Below are 26061 nucleotides of genomic sequence, written 5' to 3'. Positions count from 1 at the left end.
GAAATTGTAGTTAAGGAATAACTGGTGTCGATGAAGAAAATATTGGCAGCTACTTTCAGTTTTTTTTAATGGAAAACTTCAGCTGACAGTAAACAAATAGAATTTTTGCCTAGTAGTCAACACATGGATCCAGTACCTAGTTTTTCATATGGAACTATAATGTCTTTGAAGGAACAGAGTGAATTATATATCCCATTGCATCTCTGCAGCCATTACCCAAAGTAGGGCCTATGTCTTCTTTGATTGAATAAATGGCTACACAGATAGCTTAGGACTGTTAAAATCCTTATGGAAGTAAGTTGGGAATTTGATAAAGGTTGAAGTTAGCTGGAGCTTGGAATTTAGAGATACAACTATTGCACATGAATCTCTCTGTAGAAAGCTTTCACCAGTCGTATGGAATATGTAAGTGTAAATGCAGGGAGTGTTTTATAGGTAAGACTTTGGTGTCTGGAACACCAGTCTTCACGAGCCATGGCCTTCCTAGATTGAAGCAACAGTGGATCAACGCCATAGTTTCCAAAAGTAAATCATAAGAGTGGCAGGTGGTTATTACTGTATCACTCCGTACAGCCATGTGCTCGCACCTGTGATCCCAGCTGAAGGATGATCAGATCCAAAGAATCACAGAAATGAAGAATATCAATTCAGCATCCTCTTCATTGCTCATCCAGTATTTACTGAGCATCTACCGTGATCCAGGCAATGTGCCCCTTGCTGGGGATACAATGATAAATAAATTAGAAATTGTCCATGTCTTCATGGAATTTATAGCCCAACAGGAGAGATCAAAGCCTTTATCATATCAAACGTGTGACGGTTTTAAAGTACCTACTAGTAAAACCTGGGCTTTCAGACCTAGAATGCTCTTGATTGGTAAGACTTCTTGCCCTTTCCTTCCCCTCCCTGGGTCCAATTTCCATCCTCAGGTACCCACTGGCATCTATATTTTCTGTAGTACAAGGCCTTCACTCATAGCAGGGTTGGGGCTCTTTTAAATGACAGAGTAGCTTTCTCTAGAAATCCAGACCTCCCCAGATTCACATGTGGAATCCAGAGCTGTTGTTACCTGAACCTTTAGTGTGCCCGTCCTCCCTGTATTCCTTTTTGTCTGTGATGCCCAAGTCTGAAATTCTATTTAAGGAAAATAACAAACATATGCAAATGTGACTAATAACAACGAGTAAGACTGACTTATCTTGAAATAAACTTGAAAAGGGGGATTATGATGTAAGCTTTACATTTGAGGGATTGCAGTTGTTTAATTCTCCGGGCTTTCCCTGTGTATACATAGGATCTGCCCTTAGAAGATGGGCTGTTATTTGTGGTATGTGCTGTGGAGTCTGAACCAGATGTGTTTTTGTGGTTTCCATGGCAAAGCTATCTCGGTGTGTGTGTGTGTGTCCGTGCGTCCATATACGCACACGCGCGCTTCTTAAGTAGACATTTTAGAATGTATGAATTGAGTCTTTAAGGAGTTGCAGACCACAAGCCTATGATTTCAGTATAGGAATATCGTAAGTGAAGCCTGTTTATCTTAACAGATTGGTTCAGAGTTGCAAGAGACATTCGCTTTACTTTACCAGCCTAAAGAAAACATCCGAAGTAATGTTAAAAAAAGTGTGCTTTCTACTGTAATGAAGATGGATCCATTTTAAATGTAATAAAAGAGAAAGCCAGCAGCTCATGCTAGGAAGAAGAAATAGTTTAAAAGCTCCTTCTTAAATTGACCTGAGTAACTTCCCTGAGCTGTGTCAGAAGGCCAGGTAATGGATAAGCACAACCAGAGAACTGTCCTGCAGTACAGACCAGAGTTTGGTGGAGAAGGTGGAGAGACAGGACAGCTGCAGCATTCCTTACACCCCCTGCTGAAAATATTGTATGTATACAGTGCGTAAAAGGCTATAATTCACTTGGAGAGCTCTGCCCAGGACATAAACACTCTCACGGTTTATGAACAGCACTAGAGCCCTTTGAGTGGAGTCAGCTGTTTATTCCCTCCTGCAGAGCAAAATTCTAAGCATGTGAATTTAGAAAGGACACTTTCTGGCCAGGGCTCTTCCTATGACATGTACTTCTTGCTCGTGGCTGTTCAGCAAATTCTGTCCTCACAAGTAAATTACCCTCTGCTAGGTGAGCACAGGCTTCAGGGTCATGTGTTCCCCAGTTCCTATCACAAGTTCTAATCTATAAGCTCTGTGGCCTTGGGCAGGGCTATAACCTTCCTGAACTTCATCGTGTAAAACAAGACTGTACTCCTCCCTACTGATGGGCTTGATATGAAGGGTCAGTCAGTGGGTGGACATGTGAAAGACCGTTGGGTTTAGCTTCTGCTTTGTCCCACGGTGCCAGTGCCCACTGCTCTCCTCCTGCTGTCCTTCTGCTCCTGCAGGTCTACCCTTCCTTCCACATTCTTCCTTATGGTTTTCCCATCCATGCTAACTTGCAGGCAGCTCGTTCCCCTCTTTCCAGTTTTGGTTGACTGTTGGTCATATACTGCTTTGAAATCTCTTTTGTATTATTTGATTTTTTCACATCTTTGTATATATCTCATTTCCTTAATGGACCTGTGAGTCCTTTGAAGGCAAGGGTTTTGCATATATCTTTTAAAGATATTTATTGTCATGTAATTGACATACACTTATAATTTACGTACAATGAAGTGGACAGATTTAAGTGTATCTTTTTTAAAAACAATTATTTATTTATGGCTGCACTGGGTCTTAGTTGCAGCATGCGGGATCTTCATTGCGGCATGCGGGATCTTTGTTTTTTAGTTGCAGCAGGTGGGCTCACAGTTGCAGTATGCAGACTCTTAGTTGCAGCATGCATGTGGGATTTAGTTCCCCAACAAGGAATCGAACTCGGGCTCCTGCATTGGGAATGCAGAGTCTTACCCACTGGACCACCAGGGAAGTCCCTAAGTGTATCTTTTGGTGGAGTTTTGACAAAGTTACCTTCTACCCCTCTCCAATTAGTCTCCTCACCCCCAAGACAACGCTGTCTGATTTCTATCACCATGTCTTAGTTTTTCCTCTTCTAGATACTTCTAATAAATGGAATAATACAGATTGTACTCTTTTGTGTCTTTTATATTCAACATAATTATTTTAGAGTTATCTGTTATGGCATTCCTTTTTTTTACTGCTGAGCAATATTTCATTATATGAATATACTATAATGTACTAATCCATTCATCTGCTAATTATATTTAGGTTGTTTCCAATTTGGGGATTTTTATGAATAGAGCTGGTATGAACTTTTATATAAGCTTTGTAATAGACATATGTTTTCAATTCTGTTGGTAGATACCTGGGAGTATGTGTATGATTAACTTTATAAGAAACTGACAACCTTTTTCGAAGTCCTACCAGTTTATACTCCCACCGGCAATATGCTGGGTTCCAGTTGTTCCGTATCCTCTCCAACACTTGGTATTATCAGTCTTTTTAATTTTAGCTGTTCTATAGGGGATGAAGTGATGTGGCATTGTGTTTTTAATTTTGATTTCCTGATGATTAATGATGAGCATATTTTCATGTGCTTATTGGTATGTTTTCTTCTGTGAAGGGTCTGTTCAAATTTTGCCTATTTTTAATCAGGTTGTTGGTCTATTTATTATTGAGTTTTAAAAGTTCTTTATATATTTGTCAGAAATATGTGTTAGAGATATTTTCTCCTAATCTATGGCTTGCCTTTTCATATTCTTTGGTTTTTCAGTTTTATAATCTTTTATTATCAATAACAAACAGCTGCTTTAACGTCTTTGCCAGGCAGCTGTTAAAGGGTGGGTGGACGGACACCCCTTGACCCTAACAAGGAAAACTCAAATTAAGCCTTTACGTACAAGCAAATTTAGAGCTCTTTTAAGTGTCCAAAGCTATTAATTAGTTTAAGTGAGGCATTAAACTAATTCTGTATCAACATATTTGAATAACCAGGAACTAAAACGTTCAAATTTTTCTAGTACAAAAAAATTAAATTTGCTTTAGTTATAAAAGAGCTCTGTCAATATACACAAACTGTATACTTCAGACATTCACAAAAATGTGAGCAGAAGGCTTATCAAAAACACTGAATACAATTAGTTTTCAACAACCCCTGGTGGTCCACATCTACAAAGATACCCAGCCCAACCCAACCCACCCCCCTCCAATTCCCACCCCCACAGAAAAGCACATACTTACCAGAATTTTTAGCAAGTATGGTTTGGGAAAAAAAATTTTTTTTTTAAATGGCCCCCACGGCAAGTTATTTACAGTTTAATTGCCACTGTCAACTGATCTGGACCTTGACCGGGACTGGGACCTGGACCTGGACCTCTGGCGATCCACAGATGCTGGAGACTTAGATCTACTTGAAGAACCACGTCTCTGGCTCTTCTCAGGCACAGGAGACCTACTAACAGAACGGGACTTGCTCCGGCTCCGGATCCTGGACCGGCTCTAAGACTTGCGACTCCGGGAACGAGATCGGCTACGAGACCTCAAGGAACTCCTGGTCCGGGAATGAGACCTGCTTCGTGACCTACTGTGCCTTTTGCTGCCTTCAATTAATTTGATTTTTCTCCCATTTATTTTTTTTCCAGAAAGCATTCTTTAAGTCACCATAAGAGGCAAACTCAACTACCCCTTCATTTAATTTAGGTCGATGTGCGTCCGCAAAGGTTACTTCCCCAGCTTGTCTCATGAAATCTTTGAGATCCCTTATTATTATTTCCCTAGGCTAGTCAAGCAGCAAACCATTAATCGGTCGGAGAAACCTTCATGACATATGCCCAACTGGCTCTTCACCACCCACTTGAAGGACACTACCCAATCGATGGAAGCCTTTAATCGCACAGCCCTCCCTATTAGCAGACTACTGGCGGATGCAGACATGTTCTACTCTTGTGTAGTTACCAAGGACCACTTTACTGCGATCAGGATTCCAACGACCACCTAATTTCGTATCTTTGAACTCTTTTTGACCAGGACCTCTTATTTGGAAGCGTTACAGGAAGACAGCTCTCAACTTAGGGATCAGATCACGTTATCAACGCTCTGGGATCACTGCAACCTGGCACTTCAAGGAAGTGCACCGATTACGTCTAGACCGACAAACACAGATCTAGAGGTGGCCAATTGATCACTGTAGGAGCTGACTGGCAAAGTCAACCAGGCCCAACCAAGAGTGACCGAGACAACGATTAGGATAACCCACAGGCTCTCCTCGTCATAAGGCCAACGACACAGATAGGCTGCCAGCTGACTCTTGAAGATAAATTCTCAACTATAAGCCGATTTTCTGTTCTTACAGGTGGAGCGTTTCGTCTATCATTTCGAGGTCTGCGACTACTAAAACGGTCTGAGTAGCGTCCTCTACCTCTTCCGCCTCGAGACTGAGCCCTAGCATGTTCAACTGTAACCCTTTCACTGCAGAGTTCTTTTCCATCAAGTCCATATACAGCATCATCTGCATTCCTGGCATCCTCAAATTCCACAAAACCAAAGCCTCTTTTCAGATCAATATCTCGTATTCGTCCATACCCCTTGAAGAATCTTTCACATCTTTCTCCCGGGCCGCTGGATTTAGCCTCCCGATGAATACTCGACAGCCACTCATGTCAGGCTAGTACTTCTTCGAATAAACTGCGCTCATTGGACGCCATCCTCCGCACAGAGAGCAGCCCTGACCACTCGCGATCTGAGCGGCCATGAAGAAGCCTCAATCCGAGAAGCCTTTCCCTCAAAGTGAGCCACTCACCTACCGGACAGGATCTTTGGCAGCTGAGACCCAGAGAGGTCTGTAGTCTGCGACGGAGCCGGCAGCCTCCCCGCAGACCAGGACTCAACTCGTCTACGTCTCTCCACAACTCTTCATATTCTTAACAGTATCTTTTGATGAGCAGAAATTTTTTATTTTTAATTAAATCTATTTTATCAGTGTTTTAGTTTTTATTTATTTATTTATTTAATTTATTTATTTTTGGCTGCGTTGGGTCTTTGTTGCTGCGCACGGGCTTTCTGTAGTTGTGGTGAGCGGGGGCTACTCTTCATTGTGGTGCGTGGGCTTCTCATTGCGGTGGCTTCTCTTGTTGCAGAGCACGGGCTCTAGGCGCCCAGGCTTCAGGAGTTGTGGCTCACTGGCTCTGGAGAGCAGGCTCAGTAGTTGTGGTGCACGGGCTTAGTTGCTCTGCTGCATGTGGGATCTTCCCGGACCAGGGCTTGAACCCGTGATGCCTGCATTGGCAGGCGGATTCTTAACCACTGCGCCACCAGGGAAGCCCTATCAGTGTTTTATTTTTATGTTAATATTTTTGTATCCTCTTAATTATTTACCTTCCACAGGGTCATGAAGAGATTCTCCTGTGTATTTCTCTAGGAGCTTTGGTTTTGGTTTGACATTTAGGTCTATGACCCATCTCAAATTAATTTGGGGATGTGGTATGAGGTAGAGACTAAAGTTAATTTTTTTGTTTATATATCTCCAGGTTAATTTAAGCAACATTTGTTGAAAAAAACCTTTCTTTCCCCATTGAATTACCTTCATGCCTTTGTAAAAATAAATAGACCAGGGCTTCCCTGGTGGCGCAGTGGTTGAGAGTCCGCCTGCCGATGCAGGGTACATGGGTTCGTACCCCGGTCCGGGAAGATCCCACATGCCGCGGAGCGGCTGGGCCCGTGAGCCATGGCCGCTGAGCCTGCGCGTCTGGAGCCTGTGCTCCGCAACGGGAGAGGCCACAACAGTGAGAGGCCCGCGTACCGCAAAAATAAATAAATAAATAAATAGGCCATATATGAGTGGGTCTGTTTCTGGATATTCTATTTCATCTATCTATTTTTCTGTTTATATACCAATACCAATGGTTCTTAGAATCAGGAAATGTAAATTCTCCAACTTTATTATTTTTAAAGATTGTTTTGGCTGTCCTAGGTCCTTTTCTTTTCTGTATACGTTTTAGAATCAGTTTGCAACTTCCAACCCCAACCTGCAAAAGAAAAGCCTCCTGAGATTTTGATTGGGATGGCATTGAATCTGTAGGTCAACAAGGGAAGAATCGACATTTTAACAATACCAAATTCTTCCTATCAGTAAACATGGTTTTATTTAGATCTTCTGTAATTTACCTCAGAAATGTCTTAAGATTTCAGTGTAGAAGTCTTGGATATTTTTTAATGTTTTTGCTTTTATTGTGAATGATAGCTTTTCAGATTTTATTTTCCAGTTGTTGCTAGTATATAGAAATAGAAATGATTTTTCTATATTGACCTTGTGTACTGTGACATTGCTAAATTTACAATCCTACTAAGTTCTAGTAGCTTTTTTATAGATTTCTTAGAATTTTTTACATAAATAGTCATATCATCTGTTAACAGCTTTACTTCTTTCTTTCTAGTGTTTAAATCTTTACATTTTTTAGTTTCTTTTTTTTTTTTTTTAACCTACTTGCACTGACTGGGACCTCTAGTCCAGTGTTGTACACAAGTGCTGCGAGCAGACATCTGGCCTTATATTTCCACATTAAAATTGATGTTAGCAGTAGGTTTTACATAGATGTCTTTAGCAGATTGAAGAAATTCCCTTATATTCCTACTTTGCTAAGAGTTTTTATCATGAGTGAGTGTTGAATTCTGTAGAATGCTTTTTCTGCCTCTATTGACATGATCCTGTGGCTTTTCTTCTTCTATTAGAGTGGTGAATTACGTTAATTAGGTTTTGACTGTTAGACCAACCTTGCATTCCAGGGATAAATAAACCCTTCTGAGTCATGATATTTTATCCTTTTTTATATTATTAGATTTGATTTGCTAAAATTATGTTAAAAGTTTTACATCTGTGTTCATGGATGATACTAGTCTGAAATTTCCTTTCTTGTGTTGTCCTTGTTAGACTTTGATAATAGCACTACACTGGCTTCATAAAAGGAATTGGCAAGTTTTCCTTCCTTATCTGTTTTCTGAAAGGGTTTATGTAGGTTTGGCATTATTCTTTTCTAAATGTTTGGTAGAGTTTATTTGTGGGGAAAAAAATTCAATGTCTATACTAAATATAGGGATATTCAGATTTTTAAAAATTTCTTCCTGTGTTAGTTGTAGCAAGTTGTGGGGTTTTTTTAAGAAATTTATCCATCATATTTAAGTTGTTGAATGGATTGCCATAGAATTGTTTATGGTATTGTCTTATTTTCCTTTTAATATCTATGGGGGCTATAGTGATATAACTTCTTTTATTCCTTACAGTGAAAATTTGTATCTTTTTCCTCTCCCTTTTTTTTTAAAAACATTCTACCTAGGGGTTTATCAATTTTTCTGATCTTCTCAAAGAAACAAGCTTTTACTTTGTTGATTTTATCCATGGTTTGTTTTCCATTTTATTAATCTATGCTTTTATCTTTATTATTTCCTTCAATTTATTTTCAGTTTAATTTCTTTTTCAATTTTTTCAAAATAGAAACTTAGATCATTGATTTTAATCCTTTCTTTCTTTTTTTTTTTTTTTTTTTTTGTGGTACGCGGGCCTCTCACTGTTGTGGCCTCTCCCATTGCGGAGCACAGGCTCCAGACGCGCAGGCTCAGCGGTCATGGCTCATGGGCCCAGACGCTCTGCGGCATGTGGGATCTTCCCGGACCGGGGCACAAACCCATGTCCCCTGCATCGGCAGGTGGACTCTCAACCACTGCGCCACCAGGGAAACCCCTTTTCTTCTTTTTTAATATAAGCCTTTAAAGGTATAAATTTCTCTCTAAAGTTTGCTTTAGTTGTATCCCACAAAATTTGATATTTTTTTTGTTTTTATACAGCAGGTTCTTATTAGCCATCCATTTTATACCCATCAGTGTATACATGTCAATCCCAATCTCCCAATTCATCCCACCACCACCACCACCCCCCCACCGCTTTCCCCGCTTGGTGTCCATACGTTTGTTCTCTACATCTGTGTCTCTATTTCTGCCCTGCAAACCAGTTCATCTGTACCATTTTTCTAGGTTCCACATATATGCGTTAATATACGATATTTGTTTTTCTCTTTCTGACTTACTTCACTCTGTATGACAGTCTCTAGATCCATCCACATCTCAGCAAATGACCCAATTTCGTTTCTTTTTATGGCTGAGTAATATTCCATCGTATATATGTACCACATCTTCTTTATCCATTTGTCCATCAATGGGCATTTAGGTTTCTTCCATGACCTGGCTATTGTAAATAATGCTGCAGTGAACATTGGGGTGCATGTATCTTTTTGAATTATGGTTTTCTCTGGGTATATGCCCAGTAGTGGGATTTCTGGGTCATATGGTAGTTCTATTTTTAGATTTTTAAGGAACCTCCATACTGTTCTCCATAGTGGCTGTATCAATTTACATTCCCACCAACAGTGCAAGAGGGTTCCCTTTTCTCCACACTCTCTCCAGCATTTGTTGTTTGTAGATTTTCTGATGATGCCCATTCTAACTGGTGTGAGGTGATACCTCATTGTAGTTTTGATTTGCATTTCTCTAATAATTAGTGATGTTGAGCAGCTTTTCATGTGCTTCTTGGCGATCTGTATGTCTTTTCCATTATCATTTTGTTAGAAAAAATTTTTAATTTCCTTTGTGATTTCTTTTTGAACCATGAGTTATTTTTAATTGTGCTGCTTGAATTTCAAGTGTTTGGGGATTTTTCTAGATGCTTTATTGTTACTGATGTTTAATTTCTGTTTTGGTCAGAGATTATAATCTGTGTGATTTTAATCCTTTGAAATTTGTTGAGACTTGTTTTATGGCCCAACATATAGTCCATCTTGATATAGTTCATGTGAACTTGAAAAGAATGTGTGTCCTGCAGTTCTGAGATATAGTGTTCTATATACATATTAAGTCAAATTACTTGTTAGTGTTGTTCAAATCTTCTATATCCTTACTATTATTTTTTGTGTTTATTATTATAACAGTTACTGAAAGGAGGTGGTAAAATTTCCACCTATGATTTTGTATTTGTCTATTTCTCCTTTTAGTTCTGTCATTTTTTGCTTTTTGCATTTTGAAGTTTTGTTATTTAAGTACATACATATTTGGAATTGTTATGTCTTCTTGATAAATTGGCCATTCTATCATTACGAAATGATTCTCGGTATTTCTGATAACACTACTTCACTTGAATTCTGCTTTGTCTGATATTAATATAGTTACACCAGCTTTCTTTTTCTTTTTTAATTTTTATTTTTTAACATCTATATTGGAGTGTAATTGCTTTACAGTGGTGTGTTAGTTTCTGCTTTACAACAAAGTGAATCAGCTATACATATACATATATCCCCATAGCTCCTCCCTCTTGCGTCTCCCGCCCACCCTCCCTATCCCACCCCTCTAGGTGGTCACAAAGCACCCAGCTGATCTCCCTGTGCTATGCGGCTGCTTCCCACTAGCTATCTATTTTGGTAGTATACATAAGTCCATGCCACTCTGTCACTTCGTCCCATCTTACCCTTCCCCCTCCCCGTGTCCTCAAGTCCATTCTCTACATCTGCGTCTTCATTCCTGCTTTCTTGTGCCTATTTTTTGCTTGGTATATCTTTTTTCATCCTTTTGCTTTCATCATATGTGTGCCTTTATATGTCAAGGAAACCTTCTGTAACTTGGTTTTTTAAATCTAGTCTGATAATCTCTGCCTTTTAATTGGAGTATTTCATTCATTTATATTTCATATAATTAATGAGCTGGTTGGGTATAAGTCTATCTTCTTACTATTTGTTGTTTAATTTCCCCTGTTCTTTATCCCTTTGTTCTTCCCTTCCAAATCTTCCATTTGATTTATCTGAGTATTTTTTAGTATACCATTCTCTCTTATATTCGTCTTTTAGTTATAGCTCTGTGTATCATATTTTAGTTATTAGCACACTAAAATATATTCTTAATTTATCTCAGTCTACCATGAATTAATATTACAACAGTTCAAGTATAATGTAGAAGCCTAAAACAATGTAATTCTCTTGTGCTATTATATTCAGATGTTTCACTTCTTCATATATTATGAATCCCACAATACATTGTTATTACTTTGGCTTTTAATAGTCAGTTGACTTCTAAAGAATTTTAGAAAAGAAAGAAAAATTATGCTCCATTTTATTCTGGCTTTCTGCACATCCACACCCAGGCAGATAGATAAAGTTTCCCATTCTCTTTACCACTTGTCTGAGCCTCCCTCCTCAGAGGCCTGGCATTTGAGTAACATAAATACAGAGAGGAAATGCATGTGGCAGTTAAGAGCACTGACCCTAAAGTCAAGAGAGAGTTGGGTTTAAACCTGTCTCTGCTATCACTAGCTGTGTGACTTTAGGCAAATTCATAGTCTGAATCTGTCTCCTTATCTATAAAATAGTGAAGCTAGTTTAGAATATCAAATGGGGTGTGTGATTTTCTATTGTTGATTCCGCAAATTTTATATCTTAAAACAGCACAAATTATTATCTCACACTCTCTGTGGATCCAACACAACTTTCCTGGCTTCTCTGTTTAGGGTCCCAAAAGACTAAAATCAAAGTGTTGGCTGGGGCCATTACCACATCGGAGGCCCAGGGCCTCTTCCAAGCTCACTCAGGTTGTTGGCAGAGTTCAGATCCTTGTGGTTGTAAGACTGAGGTCCCTGCTTCCTTGCTGGCTGTCAGGTGGAGGCCATTCCCTGCCACGTGGGCCCCTCCATCATCAGGCTTGCAGTAGTACATCAAACACTCATGTTTCCAATTTCTGACTTCTGTGTTACTGACATCTAGTCTCTGATTTAAAGGGTTCATTTGATTAGGTCAGGCCTACCAGTTAATCTCCCTTCCTTAAAGTCATCCATTGGTTCCATGTAACATAACCCACTTACAGGAATGAAATTCATCATTTTTCAGTCCTGGGGATTATACAGGTAGTGCACACCAGGGGCTGAGGAATCTTAGGAGCTATCTTAGAATTCTGCCTACTACACAGGGTAATGTAGGTGAATTGTCCAGCATAGGATCTGTCATATCATAAGCATTCAGTAAATGTTAGAATTCAGCGTCATCATACCTGGAGGAAAAACAGAGATTTTTAATTAAAAGATGGTGGAGTCAGCATTGCTAGCTTCGCATGCAACCGAGTAAACAGTCCCTCAAACCTCAGTGACTTGGCCAGAGGTTCTTAAGTTCTAGGCTGCTCCGTCCATGGCTGCTGTCCCCTATGGTTGTGTCTTCTTGGTGCCAGTACGGCCAGTTTGAAAGGTGGAAAACCTCCATCCTTCAACTGTATAATCTACATAAAACCAACTATCACTTAAAAAAAAAACCTGAACCCTCTCGTTACCTACCTTGGTATCTTATACATAGCTTTAGCTCTGTCTAAATGAATGAATCAGATAATTTTTTATAATCCTTTCTAGTTTGATAAATCTGTGAATAAGTGGAGTGAGTTTTCCCTGAGTTTCATTGTATAAAGCATTAGGTTGATCCTAGGGGCCTGAGTATGTTCTCAGAGCAGCATTGAACCCTAAAACCACCTACTGCAGTGGCTTGTCACGCATTAAATCCATTATATAAATGGAATATTTCGAAAAATAGCTTCTCGGTCAACACATGCAAGCAATTCATCATGAGCCTTCTAAAACATTTTGTTGTTTCCCCTCTTGACTCCATGTCAGAAAGAGATGTTATTTTCTTATTTAGAAACTTATCGAGATACTCCCAAAGCAATCCCTCATTCCCCATACGTGGCTCTTCACCGTGCATACTTCTGTTATTTGTCATTCTGTTGTCTTTGCAGAATAACTTTCTCTTTCAATAATTTTTTAAAATTGTACATTCTGGGCTATTTCAATTATTTTTCATCGTTAATACCTTAGTATTCCCAAAGACACTGTTTCCTTCAAACTTCTCATTAGCTGCTAAATGCTTCAGTCCAGTCTTATGCATTAGCCCTCTAACTAAAACAGGTAAAAACAGATCTTCTCTCCTCAAGAGAAGGGGGTTAGATGTCCCCACCTGATGTGCCCCTCATCCCTTCTCTTACTCTGGCCTCCAGGACCCCTCTGGGATGCCATGGAGCACTGCGTGGAAATCCCAGTCCTAAGAGGGTACTTCACAGTACGGTCGCAGGAGCCCTGAGGCCTGAGAATTCTTTAGAGACCAGGGTAGGGCTCGTGGGGGGAAGGGTGATCTTGAAGCATAAGTGGTTATAATGTGAGCCTACTCACATCTCCTGGTAAGATTTAATTGTGGCATCAGGCCTCTCTCTGCAGTCCCTGTGCTTGGTAAGCTGGCCAGAGGGAACGCTGACTGAACCAGCTTTGGGGCCCAGGTATCCAGTCATCGCTCTGCATTAGGGAAAACCCTGACGGGGACTTTGCAGCCCTCTCCCTCTCCCAGGACCACAAACACCCCACCCCCCGCCCCCGCCCATCCCTCCCCTTTATAACTGTATTTTTGGAACTCCCATCTGGCACCCAGGGGTAGGGGTTGACCAGGAAGGTAAGACTTGTGGCCACTGACTGCTCACTCTCACAGCCTTTCTGCGAGGGGAGCAGCTGCAGAACTGAGCCATTCTGGGCAGGAAGCGTCCTGGGAATGGAAGGGAGAGCCCCGAGCTAGGCAGAGCAACCAGGCTGGGGCTCCCAGAAAGCTCGGCCACACGGGCCCCATCGGAGCTCAGACCTCAGTGCAGAGCCTGCAAGCCCAGCTGCTGCTATGATTCATAGGTTTGCTTTCTTTTTTTTTTTTTTTGCCTTGAGTTTCCTAGGAATAGTTCCCTCTAAAAACTCCCAACCTCATCTCAGCTGAACTCCCCTCAAGAGAGAAGAGGGAATTTTCCAGGCCCAGGCTGGCCTCGCTTGGGGGATGAGAGCACCCATAGAAGACAGGAGAGGAACCAGTGATGGTGCCTCCCGAGGAACTGGGGAAGGCTAAGGGCGCCAAACCTTCCTCTCCCCCACGCGCCCCGGGTTCCTGTGTTCACAAGCTGACCCATCCCTCCTAGGGTTTAAAGAGAAGGAAGTTGTGAGGAGAAAAATAAAGGAAATAAATACCATGAAATTCTTGGATCTTTGAACTCTCACAGAGAATCATTTTGAAAAGTATCTTCAAGGGATTTGGTTTGTTTTTTCCTTCAGAAGAGAGAGCAACAGAGACAGGGAGGACTCCAGATCTGCCTGGCATCCAGGCATCCTCTCCAAATTGCGTAGGGCAGAGAGAACATGTTATTTATTAGAACCTGACATCTGTTGCTGTGAAATGATAAGCTCCATTAAAAAGCGCGGCCATCAATTACTGCTAATACAGCCCTCATCCTGGAGTGGGCTGCTCACCACACTTCCAGCCTGTGCAGACCAGGCTGTACCAGGCACAGAGCATTCGCAGCCCCGCGCAGCCTCCCCACTCCTTCCACAGGACCTCTCGGGCCGTCCCTCCCAGGCCCTCCAGCTGGGTTCCTGGCTTCCTTTGATTCCACTCTTTGGCCACTCTGAGGGCTGTTTTCAGGACTGAACCCCCTGTCCATGCTGCTTTCTCAGTGGGAAACAGGATGAGGCTTTACTCTCTGGTCTCAGTCATGCAAGCCGGAAGGAGCTGCACACAGCAGAGTAACTGGGAGATGAACGCATCTTAGTTGGGGGAATTCACTTAGTTGTGCTGTTGTGAGAGCTACTGATCAGATCAGGCTTGGGTATCCCTCCCAGGATGGGAAAACGTTCATGATAACCAAGTGCACCTACTTCCTTGTTTGTGAGTTACAACCCTACATTTTCTTGGAAAAATAGACAGATGTCCTATAAAGTCAGAAGGGAAGGAATAGGGGAGTTGGTTTTGGATTTTTATAGTATATGAAAGTAGAAACACACGCTTATTCATGGAATCGGAGTTGCCTTTGAACGGTTGGAAGGGAAAACGTACAGTAAGTAAAGAAAATGCAGAGAATAACAGCCTGGGAGTTAGGAGACCTGGGTCTCATTTGGACACCATTATTAATTTCCTGGGTGAACCTGGAAAAGACACTTCACCTTTCGGGGCCTCAGTACCCTCATCTGAAAGTACTGGGCTAGTAGCTGATGATCACTGAGCTCTAACATATTTCTGGGGTTTTAAGTGAAAATTGTGTTTAAGGTAGTTTAGCATACTTTTTTGTTCGTGTTGACAAAATTCCATCTCTGTTGCCAGAGGTCAGACACAAATTGAAAACATTGCTAAATGGAATTAAGTACACTCCGTACGTGATGTTTTTTTGTACAGCCCGTATCTAATATTTATAGAACACTTCAGCTGCAGGACGTGCACACATATGCCCTGAACACACACACCCAGTAAAATACTTCTAGATGTAATACTTTTTCAGATGTCAAGTTAAAACAGCTTCTCGGGAATTAGGCTTGACTGTTCAGATGTGCATGTTGGTTTCTGACAGGTGCCGCCGGGGCTGCTCAGGGCTTATGATGTGGAGTCCAGCCAAGGCAGGAGGGCCAAGCCGCATGGTTCTATCATTTCTCATTGAGGCATGCATTCTAGAAATAGGGGAAGCATCAAAGGACGACCGTCTAATCTGTGCACATCATTAGTGACAAGCAGAGGCCTTGCTTCTGCAGAAATGGGACTCTGTCTTGTCTGTGGTCAGATCCTTCAGCACAGGGACCACCTGTGAACATGAACTAGATTCATGACTTGTTAAAATCACAGCTTTATAGAGGTGAGCAAAAACAGGGAGCAGATATTGGGGTAGTAACCACTATGCCAGTGACCTCCAAAATCCACAGCCAATAGCAGAGCTAGGTTGGGTGACCAAGCAGGGGTGCATTTAGGAAGGTAAGTGTGACAGTAGGGGCCAGTCTCAGGACGTGGAACACGGAAGGAACCTTAGGCATCTAGTGCCACCAAATCGAGTATGGTCAGCATTAACCATTGTGGTGGAAATTAAATGGAGTGATTGGTATATTGAAAACCCTCAGCCCAGTGATTGGCGTAAACTTGACATTCACTTCATCATCTTCATTTCCTGGAAGAACTTGTTCAAGGCCATACAGTACAAAGATGAGAGCCCTTTTACCCGATCACTGGTCCAGGGCCGGCCCAAGCCGCCTCTGGCCTCTCCCCTTCACTCTGCCTGTTTCCCGCTCCCTTGCTCACAGGAGAGCACAATGGAGTCAAGGGCTGGAGGGCAGCATGCCTGCATCCACATACCCACCACCTTCCCTTGGGGCGGCCGGGCATCGAACCTTCTTCCTAGTGGCTCACCCAGCAGGCTGAGGGACGCTGTGGCCATGGGGAAAGCCCAAGGTGTTCTTGAGCAGAAATAGCTCTCCTAAGAGTGTGGAGACCTGACACTGAGTACCTTTAAGGGAAGGTGACCATTCCTGTGGCTGAACTCATTACTATAATCAGTGGGCAAAAGAAGAAGAAGGGTATGATGATGGAGCAGGCCAAAGGAAGGACACTGCTTCACAGCTGCCTCCAAACCAGCAGGAAGGCTGCACAGTCAAGAAGAGGACAAAAAATTCCAGTGACTCCTATCTTCCCAGACAGAACTTCTGGCACTTAGTCATGCCTAATGGAAAATGGAAGCCAAGAAAGCAGAAGTGAGGCTGGAGTGATCTAGGGTAGTTCTTATCCAGAGTCCCCTCTGAGGAGAAAAAGTGCCCTGGATGGTCAGGGCTGGGTTGCCAGGTAGAAGTGCCACGGCCATGGGGAGAACAGGCTTTAGAGCAGCCGTGATTATAAGAATCAAGTGGAACAACGACTTCTGCAGTGAAGTTATTGCTAGTAATTCATTCAGCAAACATTTAAGAGCTATATACACAATAGTTGACCCTCAAACAATGCGAGGGTTAATCCACATATAACATACAGTCGACCCTCTGTATCCAGAGTTTCTCCACATCCGCGGATTCAACCAATCATGGACTGTGTAGTACTGTAGTATTTACAATTGAAAAATCTCCGTGGTTAAGTGGACCCATGCAGTTCAAAGCCATGTAGTTCAAGGGTCAACTGTATATACAGAGTATGTGCAAAGCACTGGGGACCACAACACACACGCACACACACACACACACACACACACAGGGTCGCTGCCCTCCAGGCGCTAAAACTCATCCACCTGTTGTGAAGAGTCCCAGCTACAAAGCCCCCTGATTGATTTTTGGAACCGTCCATCACTGGTTGAGATTCTGTTCCAATGATAGGGCATCCATGACATTAACTACTCAGTACACTGAGTACAAGTCAAAATTGCAAAGTGGGAAGCTCTGTAGCTCTTCTAAAAATCAAATTTAGAAGACCAAAATTTTCCATTATTGATCATTTTGGGGATCGGATAATCTTTAAATTGTCATTATTTCAGTTGCCCAGAAAAGTGAAATTTATGGGAACGTATATGTAAAGGCAAGACTGTGTTGTTTCTTTCTGAGAATAAGTGATAATGGATCAACCAGTCTCTCCTGATCATCTTATAGACAATGATAAGAATAAATGTGCATTGAAGGCTTTCACTGCACCAGCACAGCTGCAAATGCTTTATATATTTTAATTCCTGTGATTCTTGTAACAACCCTATGCGACAGGTACTGCCGTTACACCTATTTTACAGATGATGAAGCTGAGGCCCCACAAAGTGAAGTGACTTGTCCAAGGTCACAGTGTAACTTAGTGTAGGAACTGAGGATATACCTTGGGTTTCCCAACTTTTAGACTGACATTCTGCTCTTACAATGCCCTGCCACTCTTCCTCAGACTGATTGCCTGAGTTATCCCAAAATTGCCAGGCAAGTGAGCTCAGCTGTCTGTCTGTAACTGCAGGGTCTCTGGGTTCTCTGCCTCGGTCAGCACACAGGTTTGGCAAGCCCCAGTGTGGATTCGTAGTGGCAGTCATTTTGATTAGGTCCTGCCCAGATCACCAGCATTTTCCCCATTCTTTTATTCATTCATTCAGCAAATATTTATTGAATTCAAAGTAGGTATCAGGCACCATGTTAAGTGATGCGTGGGACACAGTCTGCCTTCACTGGACCAGAGGTGAGATGAAAATTCGACATAAATAACTTATCAGGCAGCAGCATGTGCAACATGCGGGTGAAACGCAGTCAGAGTCCCGAGGAGAGATGATGATGTCTGTTTCCTGAGATTGAGGTGGCTGACTCTAGAGGGTGGGTAGGAACTGATGTGCAGAGATGGAGGGAGGACACTCCTGCCAGAGGGAACAGAGGCTCAGAGGCCAGGAACCATGGGGTTCCAGGTAGGCCAGTCTCCTTTGAAGAGGGCAGCAGTAGATGAGGCAGGAGAGAAGGAAAGAAGAGAGGCAGGTAACAGAGTTCTGCACGGTAGAAGGAATGATGCTCTGGGATCAGACCAGCCAGAATTCAAATCCCGGTTCTGCCACTTGCTAGCAGTATTTTGTTACCGCTGTGGATGTTGGTTTTCTCATCTGTACATGAGGATGACAGTCCTCTCTCACAGTGGACTGTGAATGTTAAGTGGGAAAATGACTGTAAAATGTCTGGGTTATTGTTGATGTTCAATTAATGGTGACTTCTTATTAACTGCTGTGCTAAGACACTTGATCTCCTTTTCTGTAGGCAATAAGGTTTTTCTTAAATTAGCAGATTACATATTGATACAGTGACCTGCCTTGGCATAGATATATAAAGCATAATAGAGCCTTCTTGCCTTGGAAATAGTAAGGAAGGCAGTAAAAACTGAGATCTGTGGTCACACTTGTGCACCACTATAAAGGAATGCTTGTCTTGGGCCCTTTCACCTTTTCTTTGCCACCTCAATACCCAAGAGACTGACTCTTATTCTCCAGAGTTAGGGTTTCCAGTTTTAGCAATTAAAAATACAAGTTGCCCCATTAAATTTGAATTCCATATAAACAACAAATAATTTTAGTATAAGTATATCCCATGCAAAATTTAGGACATACTTACACTGAAATGTTATTTGAAGTTTATTTGAAATTTAAATTGATATGGGCATCCTTTGTGGAGGGACAGCTCAGGAATCGGTCAGAACAATCTGTCCGCCTTCCTGGGGAGGGGGACCCCCCCCCATCTTCTAGTCTCGTCCCTCAGGTAATAAAGGCTCTGCTCAGCAGACTTCGGCAGTGCCTTCAAATCACTTCCTGGGTAGAGACAGTAAATGCTGATGGGTCCCGCTGTGTGTGTTCGGGGTGGGAGCAGAGGTCAAGTGGGGCAGGATGTCTGGTACCAGCCTTCACATCTCCCCAGCCATCTTTCTTCAGAACATTCTCACAGACAATTGGCAGAATGAAGACAGCCTTTGTGGTCTGATAACTTGTCTCACGGAATAAGTGCAAGCCCTCTTTCACAGAGCTTCTTCCAGGAACATTGCTAAAAGTGGTGACTTTAGCTGTCCCTGTGGCGTGAGTGACTTGAGATGGCCAGAGCAGGCATGATAGTAACTGACCGCATGCTCCCTGCTCTGGGGAGTCTGGGGACCACAGTACTGGAGCTGGGAGGACAGTCCAGCTGCCTCACTATGCAAGTGAAACAAAGAAGACCCAGAGAAGGGAAGTGCTTTGCCCAAGGTCACACAGCTATCCAGAATTTGAGTCTGAACTTCAGCCTGGGTCTACTACCTTGAGTTCTTCTGTAATAATTCAGGGGGTCTGAGAATTCCCAACACACTTGCTTGGTTGACTTGTGAACATTTTCTCTGGACTACTTGACAACTGTCATCTCCAGATCTCCACTCGGCTGCATGTCCTTCAGCGCTGCCGCTCTCAGCTTCATGCTTGCTGCCCCTAAGAGCAAGTTCACTCCTGCTACGGAGTTCATGGCATTTTCTAGACCAGCTTGATCTTCGCCCTCCTCCCCAGCAGTGCCTCCTTGCTGATCCCTTTGCCCCACCCTGACCAAGTGTTCAGCGGTTGAGATGGAAAAATCCATCTCAAAGCACAGGGCTTTTAACCTCGCTTTCAGAGGAGTAATTTGTCCACGTAACAGGAGGTGAAAATTAAAACAAAGCAGGGCGTAGGCTGGAGCAGTACAGCACCCTTGGGTTTAAGAGTGCCTTTGACCTATTCCCCTCAGACTAGAATGATTATCTGGATGCCAGAGAGTTCTTAGAGGAGCCCTTTACTCAGTGGTGTCACTGGCAAGGTGGCATTAGCCCTAAGACCAGCTTTATATGCACTCAGAAAGCAAACCTGGCCGTGCGGGCAGAGCCGGCCCACGTGGAAGCCCGGAGACGCCATCAGGGGGTCTTCCACTTTTTTGTGTGTGTGTGGTACGCGGGCCTGTCACTGTTCTGGCCTCTCCCTTTGCGGAGCACAGGCTCCGGAAGCGCAGACTCAGCGGCCATGGCTCACAGGCCCAGCCGCTCCGCGGCATGTGGGATCTTCCCGGACAGGGGCACAAACCCGTGTCTCCCGCATCAGCAGGCGGACTCTCAACCACTGCGCCACCAGGGAAGCCCTCCACCATTTTTTTTTTTTTTTTTTTTTTGCTTGTTCTTGCCACAGGCTGTCATGAGACCAAGAAAACTTGTTTTGAAAATGCTTGACAGCCGAAACAACCTGTTCTCGGCTCTGGACAAGAGCGTCTGTCCTTTCTGACCATTTCTGTACTGTTTGATGTTTGACTAGCTGCTGACTGGAAAAAATGAAGTTGCTATTTTCTTCTCATATTGTTCACAGGCAAGTGCCAGTGGCTTTCCAGGTCCTTGTTTCCCATTTTTTCCAGCCCTTCACCAGAGACATTTTAAGACAGTGCCTGAGTTTAACTGATGAATGAACATTAGCAACATATACTTATGAGGATATAACCGACGGTTACACCTCTGCAAGCCGAGCTCTATGTGTGGGTTGTCTTTCCCGATCCCATTAGATTTCAACCTGTGATTTTCCACTTGTAGTTTAGTCCTCTCTGGAGAACTTGAATGTGTGAGTCACAATCTCCAGTTATCCCAGTGGCTACTTTGGCCTTCCGCACTGGTGGCTCTGAGGCCTGCAGCAGCATCTCTGTTCCTCCCCTGGGGTCTTGGTCTTGGATGGTCTCAGGTGGGCCCTGTGACTGGGAAGGAGCCACTTCACTTCTTTTCTGCAAATAGAGGGGTTGGACAGGTAAAGAATTGACAAACAATAGCCCCAGGGCAAGTTTAGCCAGCTGCTTGTTTTTATAAATAAAGTTTTATTGGAACACAGTCCCACCCATTCATTTACATATCGCACATGGCTGCTGTCACTCCAAGGGCAGAGTTGAATTGCAGAGACAGGGTATATGGCCTGCAAAGCTGAAAATACTTGCTGTCTGGCCCTTTACAGGAAAACATCGCTGACCCCTGGATTAGATGACCTTTAGGGTTTTCAAATCCAACTTTCTATGACTTTTGAACTCGTGCAGTTCTTTTACAGCACAGGTGCTTTTGAAGCACCTAATAAGGGGCTAACTAGAAGGGGACCTCTCTCTCCCCTGCAGCAGTTACAATGCAAAGCACGCCTTGAGGTTGCTGAAATCTACAAAGGGAGGGGGCTTATTCCACTGTGTTTGTATAGTTTATTTTGCTGTATGTCTGTATTCGTTTATTGGTCTGAGGGCTCTGGCGTCCTTGGTGTCCACCAATTTCGGTAAAAAGACACCCCAGCTGTATAGGTCTGACTGAATTCAGTGGCATGGTTCAAGGTGGGACACCCGTCTGTACCCACGTGGAGGAGAACACTGATTCATCTGCTTGATAACTATGGTAGGAAAGGGAGCCAGATGCTGCCTTGAGAACCTGTGTGGCTGCCTGGACCCACCCCACCCGCTGTTTGTGTTTGCCTGTCTCTGAGTCTGAGCAGTGAGATGGCGCAGGATAGCTCAAAGTGGCAAGGTAGGTTGGTGGCCATGGTGAGAAAAACAGGAAGAAGCCTTGAAAACTGCAGAGACTAGGGAGGAACTAGTCTTTTTAATCTTCTTCCCCTGGTGCCAGTCCAAACAAGATTCTAACATAAAATTTGCATCCCAGTGACATGCATCCCATACCCACGTTCCCAGGGCATAATAGGGGATCCAAAGCACAGAACTGCATGGTCCTCCAGTCAAGGCCACCCTGACCTATGAAGAACTTTTGTGCAGACTAGAAAAAGGTGCCCCTTTGGGTTGGTGCAGACTTGGCTAATAGCTTTGGGTAAGAGAAACCTCCCCCTTTCTCTAGGCATCTAGCCCTGGGCGAGCACACAGCTGAGTAAATGGGCAGGGACTGGATTTCAGCCCCCACTTGCTCGTTTGGCCAGACTCCTTGGTGCGGAACAGATGCTGCCCTCCCCAATGGAGCAGCCACTCCTGCTACCTGGCATCTTAGAAGTCTAGTGGGGGGCTCCCCTCACAGGGTCCTGCTGACCAACAACAGGTTAACTCTCCTTGGCCTTGGTTTTTGAGACCACAGCAGCCTGGGCTGGTCCCCCGCACGCCCAGTAATACCCATCCCCTCAGCAGTGCCACAGTGCAGGGTGGCTCAGAGCCCCGGGGCTGGGAGCACCAAGACATGGTCCTCCCCCAGCTGCACCAAGGGCCCTGATCTAGTTGCGGTGCTTATTTTGGAGAGCCCAAGTCCTGGCTCTTCTTTGCCAACTTCTGACCTAAAACTGGCTCCGCTTAAGGAATGCACATAATTTTCCACAGAGTTAGATCTCAGAGGTAATATGTTAGCAGCACAAAGAAATGTGCTAAGAGGGCCAGAGCAGACGAGCTCACGATGGTGGGGACTGACCTCACTCCCCAGGCGCTGGGTTACACGTCGCCCAGTGTGCGCGGTGACGACATTCCGCCAGGACACCCTCCTCTGCAGGGCGTGTTGTCAGCATGGTTTTGAGAAGGCTGTTATGAACTCTCCGTGGGTGAGACAGCTTTGTGGTCAGATCTGGTTTCCACCTCTCAACTCACATTGGAAATTGTACTGGGGCCGGCCAGCCATGTGGGCAAATTTTGAAAGATTCCTAACCTACCCTTTTCATTCTGCATCTATCAGCGGTTCCCAGCAGTCCAGAGGCCAGAGGATTGGGAAGAAAAAGAGGCTGGGAGCCCGGGTAGCCGAGGATTCAGTATCTACTTCCTGTTCCCTTTCTTGGATCTTAAAAGGCTCCTGGGAATAAGAAGGAATGTAGTTTGTCACTGTTCTGAGCCCCTTAACCGTGCAGAGCGCTGTGCTAAGAAGCAGTTAGAGTCCTGTGGCCTAGAGCACTTCTCTCTGTGCCCTAGAAGGATGCGACCGGGAGGAGAGTGGGTGGAGTGTGGGCATCAGTGTGGCTGCACCCTGTAGGGAAGGGTGGTGGAAGCCCATGAAGTCGACATTGGGGAATAGCCCTGTACACTAGTTTCGGACCAGAGCCCCAGGGCCTAAGAGAAAGAAATCTCCCAGTTAGCAAATGTTCCCAATTTAAAAATTTTACTGTTCCAAGTCACCAGATGCATGACGATGCCCCACACCTTTAGCTGCAGAGGTTATGGCCAGATATGGGGTGGGGAGCAGTGCTCAGAAGGACCCTTCTAGTGGAACGTGGGTGCACCAGAGCCATGCCTTTCCTGCTCCAAGCCTGTGGCCAGAGAAGGCCCTCCGGGGCTGGCAGTGTGCTGTCGCAGGGCACTGGCTCATCTCTGAACCCCACTCTGCCTTTACCACGCACCTGACCTTGGGTAGGTTACCTACTCTCTCCAAGCCTGTTTCTTCATGTGTACAGTGGAAGTAGAGTAATGCTATCTATTTCACACATGACTGTTGCTTGCATTAAAATGAAGTTGGGGTATTTTTTTTTAACATCTTTATTGGAGTATAATTGCTTTACAATGGTGTGTTAGTTTCTGCTTTATAACAAAGTGAATCAGCTGGACGTATACGTATATCCCCATATCTCTTCCCTCTTGCGTCTCCCTTCCATCCTCCCTATCCCACCCCTCCAGGCGGTCACAAAGCACCCAGCTGATCTCCCTGTGCTATGTGGCTGCTTCCCACTAGCTACCTGTTTTACATTTGGCAGTGTATATATGTCCATGCCACTCTCTCATTTCATTCCAGGTTACCCTTCCCCCTCTGTGTGTCCTCAAGTCCATTCTCTATGTCTGTGTCTTTATTCCTGTCCTGCCCCTAGGTTCTTCAGAACCTTTTTCTTTTTTTTTAGATTCCATATATATATGTGTTAACATACGGTATTTGTTTTTCTCTTTCTGACTTACTTCACTCTGTATGACAGACTCTAGGTCCATCCACCTCACTACAAATAACTCAATTTCATTTCTTTTTATGGCTGAGTAATATTCCATTGTATGTATGTGCCACATCTTCTTTATCCATTCATCTTTTGATGGGCATTTAGGTTGCTTCCATGACCTGGCTATTGTAAATAGAGCTGCAATGAACATTGGGGTGCATGTGTCTTTTTGAATTATGGTTTTCTCAGGGTATATGCCCAGTAGTGAGATTGCTGGGTTGTATGGTAGCTCTATTTTTAGTTTTCTAAGGAACCTGCAGACTGTTCTCCATAGTGGCTGTAACAATTTACATTCCCACCAACAGTGCAGGAGGGTTCCCTTTTCAAAATGAGGTTATTTTTAAAAGCATATTATAAACTGTAAAATACCAAGGACCAAGTTAGTTCATTTTCTTATCCAACAACTATTAAATGCCTACTAGGTGCAGGTACTTTCAAGCAGTGTCCCTGGTACTCCAGGCCCTCCTGTAAACAGGAGCGATTCTATAAATGTGTGTTAAATTAAAGTGCTAGGCGGTGGGAGGGGAGGTTGGGAGGAAAGGAAGCTACTCTGGTTTGAGTTCCTACCGCGTGCCTGGCACTGTTGCCTGACAACCACCGCACGGGTCCTTTGGGCCCAGCGGAGAGAAATACATGGAGACTCGGGGAGGGTAATAGCAGATTTCCTCTCTAGCCCACTTTTCTCCTCCCAAGCCTCCGCCAGGTCAATAAGCCAGGCCAAATCCAAGCCAAAACTGATCACCCCTGATTCTAGGCCAGTAAGTGGGAATCACGTGAAGTCAGAGCAAAACGAGGCTCTGTCACCACAAGCCAAACCTCATGTTCACAGGGCGCAGGTTTTAGGAGAACAAGGGCCTTTGATGCATGCTCGGAATTCCTTCCACGGCAAAGCCGCTGGGAGAAAAATCTCACCCAAACAATGTACTCTTGGCCGAGGGAGGGCCGGTGTCTTTTCAGGCATAAAGCTACCAGCAAGGACCCAGAAGCCACTCAAGGGATTTGTTGGTTTCCCCAGAAGATCTAGCTTTTTGAAATCAACTTAGCAAAGGATTCCACTCGCCCCTCTGCCCCCGCCCCCCTGCCCCCCAGTGCTGAGTCCTCCCTTGTCTCTAACCCCTGGAAGAGGAGGAGGGGCATGGAGCTCCTGTCCTTGTGTGGATTTCCAGCTCAGCAATCAGTGAATCCTTTTCTCAAGTGTAGCGCCAAGTATTTATTCTGATAAAGGATTAAAAAAAATTTTTTTGAGAAAAAAGAAGAACTAAAGAGGTTGTTGTCTGCCTTGGTCTCCAAAAACCAGTCCTTAACGACTGACAGTTATTGCCTAGACTTAAGATGATCGATTTAGGAAAGAAGGATATCCATTCATTGTCATTCAGCCATTCAACAGAAATTTAGGGTATTTCTGGGTCACTGAAGTGCAGCCCCCAGAAATGAATGCAGGAAGCCTCCTGTGTCTACACAGAGGGGGAAACATCTAAAGAGCTGCATTTAAAGATGGGCAGACCCACGGCTCCAGAGCCAGTAACACCCGGGGAACTCCTGCCCAGGAAGTCAGCCTGGCCCTGGAGCTCAGAGCACACGGTGGAGGCCTCAGCTGCTCCCACCATCCAGTTCACAAGGCTTCACTGAACCTCAGCGAGACTGAGCCACAAAGCTCCGCCCAAGGGTGACCGCAGAGGTAGACAACGTGTATATAAGGGACGCCAACCAGCAACCCCAGGCAGTTTAGGTAGGATTGTTTTGTTACAGAAGGCAAAAGGAGGCCCCGTGGGTAGGGGTTCCCAGGGGACAAATTCCAGCTCAGGAGAAGGAAAAACATTATAACTCTTACAGGTGCTGCAGGCTCTGCGGAGGGCCTGAGGCTTATGCCAGGCCTTGAGTGTGGGTAGGTTTT

The 26061-nt window shown here is 44.1% G+C and overlaps 1 protein-coding gene and 2 pseudogenes across 3 annotated transcripts in view; 1 reads left to right on the top strand and 2 right to left on the bottom strand.

The window, feature by feature from the left end:
• Positions 1 to 26061, top strand: part of BABAM2 (BRISC and BRCA1 A complex member 2) — a 444366-nt gene that overhangs the window by 403633 nt on the left and 14672 nt on the right. The window lies entirely within an intron of this gene.
• On the bottom strand, positions 4246 to 4689 carry LOC132435023 (serine/arginine-rich splicing factor 5 pseudogene; annotated as a pseudogene).
• Positions 4798 to 5619, bottom strand: LOC132435024 (serine/arginine-rich splicing factor 5 pseudogene; annotated as a pseudogene).

Source organism: Delphinus delphis, chromosome 12 (genome assembly GCF_949987515.2).
Source record: "Delphinus delphis chromosome 12, mDelDel1.2, whole genome shotgun sequence".
Taxonomy (NCBI): Eukaryota; Metazoa; Chordata; class Mammalia; order Artiodactyla; family Delphinidae; genus Delphinus; species Delphinus delphis.
Note: the sequence above shows the minus strand (reverse complement) of the source record. Positions and strands in the feature narration are given on the sequence as shown.